This window comes from Gossypium hirsutum, chromosome A13 (genome assembly GCF_007990345.1).
Source record: "Gossypium hirsutum isolate 1008001.06 chromosome A13, Gossypium_hirsutum_v2.1, whole genome shotgun sequence".
Lineage (NCBI taxonomy): Eukaryota > Viridiplantae > Streptophyta > Magnoliopsida > Malvales > Malvaceae > Gossypium > Gossypium hirsutum.
Window position 1 is genome coordinate 52,024,674 of NC_053436.1, and position 4,647 is coordinate 52,029,320.

Below are 4,647 nucleotides of genomic sequence, written 5' to 3' on the forward strand. Positions count from 1 at the left end.
ACCACATATTAAAAGAATCATAACTCTATTGTAAATTTTTATGCATATAGCCTAATGGCTATTATGAAGTATAGGTAAGTTATTGATATGATATGTTGCCAAATGGATATGATATTATGAAGTGCTAAAAGGATATGTCAGAAGAGTAAAATTGTGATAAACCTGCTCAGGACAGCAGCAGTAACATGAATTTAGAAAATCACCATAAATTGTTGGAGTTGAATGGGAGGCTGAATAAATTATGAAATTAAAGCTTAATGAGTCTAGTTTCTTATAAAAGAAACCGTGTAAGAAAATTTATTTCCGATAATGAGATATTTAAAGTTGTGTGAGACAGTACAGAATGACACTGTAATCCTCTGTTCCGTTTTTAGAAAATCATTATAAATTGTACAAAAATGGTTATAAGATAAAATTTATATGCTTAGACTCCTTAATGAGTCTAGTTTCAAATGAAATCAAATACAACACATTTTGAATTCTGTAAAATGAGAAATCTAATTCGTAGTGAAGAGTGGTCAGATTAGTCAAACAGTGAAACAGGGGAAACTTTAAGAAAAATCTGGTATTGATTGGCCAAACCTAAAATTCTGGAAATTTTATGGATGGAAGATATACGAGTCTATATTCAGGAAAAATTAACGGAAAGTGATTTGAAGTTTTGTAGCTCCAGTTATAAATGATTTAGTGACTATTGCTCAGGAAAAACAGCTTGTGCTGAATTTGAGATTGTGTTGTAAACCTTGATAAACTTGTTCTAGTTGCTCATAAGCTATTGATTAAACCCATACGTGAATTCTAAATTGTGATATTGGAAAATGATAGATGTAGAATCAGCCAAGACAGTGTATATATGTGATAAGGCCTAATGGCCGATGTGATGAATGTGAAAGTGTATATGTGTGATAAGGCCTAATGGCCGATGTGATGAATGTGAAAGTGTATATATGTGATAAGGCCTAATGGCCGATGTGATGAATGTGAAAGTGTATATGTGTGATAAGGCCTAATAGCCGATGTGATGAATGTGAAAGTGTATATATGTAATAAGGCCTAATGGCCGATGTGATGAATGTGAAAGTGTATATATGTGATAAGGCCTAATGGCCGATGTGATGAATGTGAAAGTGTATATATGTGACAGGGCCGAGTGGCCAACGTGATGGATGTGAAAGTACATAAATGTGATAAGTCCCGAAGGGCATTTGTGTCAGTACTATATCCGGGTTAAAACCCCGCAGGCTTTATGCGAGAATATTATCACTGATTAATGTCCGTAAGCTTTGTGCTCGTACTATATCCGAGCTCTAAAGACCCGATGACTACGTGTGGGAATTCTGTCCGGGTAAGACCCGATAACTTCGTGTGGAGATTATGTCCGGGTAAGACTTCGTAATAAGAATTGCTTATAAATATATTCAATGCGAAAGGTTAAACAAGTATGTACTCCAAGTTTATATGTGAGCTTGATTTGCACTAAATCATAAGGTAGTTATGTGATGCATACGAGAGCAATCTATGAGACTATTCCTATGATTATGTGACATCGGATCAGTGTGAGAGGCGATGTGAAATCATACGATATATCTATGTCACATGAGCTCACTTTTTATGTGAAAGTTTATCTGCATATTGTATATGATGAGGTGTGCATATTCGGTAAAGGGATGGTGTGCCCGAAGGAAGAGTGAAATAAAAATACGAACAACTATGTTATAATTTGATTGTTATCTGTTGACACTGCTTAAAACTTACTTACTCCGTTTACTCTGTTTCCTCTGTTTTATAGATCTCATTGCGAAGATACAGGCTCGGGGATCGTCAGCAACTAGTCACACTATCACTATCCACTGTTTGGTACTGTTATGTTTCGGATTATCTTATGGCATGTATAAAATAGACTAGTGGCGGAAGAATATTTTGGTTAATGTATATAGCCATGCGAAAATGGCTTATATATGTTTGAGCATAATGTTATAATCATTTGGTATGGAATGGTTAATCACTATCATAATTTGTGCTATTTATGCTAAAAGGGCTAGTTGAATCATGGAAACTATGAAATAGGTAAAGTCTACCTTAAAGGCAGATGCTGGCAGCAGCAGTGATGTAGATTTGGAAAATCACTAAAAATAGTAGGATTGGAATTAAATAATTAATAAATTATTTAAACGAACCTTAATGAATCTATTTTTATAGGAAAGTAACGAAACGATCATATGGACAGTATGTTAAGAGATATTCAGGTTCTCGTGAGACAGGGCCAGAACGGTTTCTGGATTCCCTGTTCCGACTTTGGAAATTCATTATAAATTAACCAGAGATAATTAGGAGTCATGCCATATATGTATAGATTCCTCTCTGAGTCTAGTTTCTATAGAAACAAACGGATCCGTATTGAAGCTCTGTGCAGGGAGATATCCGAGTCGTAATGCGCAAAGGTCAGTGTAGTCGATCCCTGTAACATGGGAGACTTTGACTAATAAACTGTACTAATTGGCCCTACCAAAAATTCTAGAAAAAAATATGTAGATGGGAATATGAGTCTAGTTTCAGGGAAAAATTACGAAACTGATTTTCGAGTTGTGAAACTCAAGATATGATTTTTAAGGTGACAGTGTCGCAGTTAGCCAACTGCCTGGAAAATTTTAAAATGGACTGCGATAGTAAGCGAATTTGGTCTGTGAACCCCTCGTGTCCGACTCCGGCAACGGTCTCGGGTACGGGGTGTTACAACGATCCCCGAATCCAAGCTAGCTTCGATGATCTATAAAATATAGACAAATAACACACAGTAAGCTTCATAGCTTAGTAAGTTCGTACCAAAAATACTTAATAGTTCATATTATCTACATCATCAACTAATAGACACTTAGTATTCTCATATCATCATTCAATTCTAATCCATAACCATTTATCATGTATATACCATTTCGTCAAGCTTCATACACATAGTATCAACTACCACATACGTATCGTATGTACTGTACTTTCCCATATTTATTTATTCATCCTCACCTCTTTGGTCAATATGTTAAATCATTCGGAAATATTTCAATGCTTGAAGAACTCGCACACTTAGTGCATAAATGTTTAGCCGAAGCTACAATGATATCACACACTTACTGCCATCACATTGAACAGAAGTTATCTCGGCATAGCACACTTAGTTACACATAAAACCGAAGCTATTTCAATTCGCACACTAAGTGTTGTATATAACCGAAGCTATCTCGAAACGCACACTAAGTGCCAAACATAGTAGACTTGTCGTCGTACACAATCGTAGTCGCAAATATACAATTTATGCATTATCAACGTACGAACTTACCTCGTACTCCGAATGGATGAACCAGATCGATTTTTCTATAACCTTTTATTTTCCTAGATCTAAATCCAAGTTCTTTCTTTCTTGATCTTTAATCAAGCTTGGAAGTAGTCGAATATCAAAACATATGAGCCCTAACTTTTCTTTCTTCAATTTCAGAAATAATAGATGAACATAACACTAAATTCATGCTTTGTTTTATTTGATATACATTAACACATCAATTACTATTTTACCCTTGGCTTAATAACTTATAATTCATCCATTTTAAGGTCATTTATGACCAATCCCACTATCCATGGTCCAATTACATAATAAGGACCTCACATTTCACAAAGCATAGCATTTAAGCAGTTTTAACTACTAGCACATAACTTTCGCATTTAACGCAATTTGGTCCTTTTTCTCAAATTGAGCTATTAAGCGATAAAATTAGCTCACGAAATATTCACAAAAATAAATTCGCATACTATAAGCACAAAAAATAATATTAAAATAGTTTTACGACCTCGAATTTGTGGTTTCAAAACTTCTGTTATGATTTAGTTAAAACTGAGCTGTTATAACTTTGATTGATCCTGGATCAACCCATTCATATGTCTGAACAAATTTAGTGTCTAGTAAGAATTTACCTATTGAGTCCACTGAATTCGTGCTTAAAGTATCGAATCCTTTAGGCTAGTATGTCCTAGTTGATAAAGTTTGCAAGAACTGTCTTTTGATGACTTGAGGTAACTATTTTCTGGCCAATTTGATACTTTTATCGTTTGATGAATTCGATGTGATCTTGGGTATGAATTGGTGGAATCTGCATGTTGCTGTTGTAAACTTTAGATGAAAGACTATTGAGTTGAAATGTCAGAATAGTGAAATTCTTCGTATTTAATCTGATGATTCGAGTAAGTTGCCTATTGTGATATTGGCTATGCTAGCTCAGAAATATGTGAGGAAAGGTTGTGATGCTTATCTTGCTTATGTACTGGATACAAAAGTTTCTAAATCAAAGATTGAATCAGTGCCAGTGGTTCGTGAATATTTAGATGTGTTTCCAGAAGAGTTATCCAAATTGCCACCGATCCGAGAGGATGAATTTGCTATTGAGTTAGCACCGGGAACATCACCGATATCGATGCTTCGTATAGAATGGCTCTGATAGAGTTGAAAGAGTTGAAATATCATTTGCAAGAGTTACCAGATAAAGGTTTTGTATGACCAAGTTTCTCTCCTTGGGGTACACCAATTTTATTTGTAAAGAAAAAAGATGGCTCAATGAGACTATGTATCGATTATCAACAGCTTAACAACAGCTTAGCAAGGTT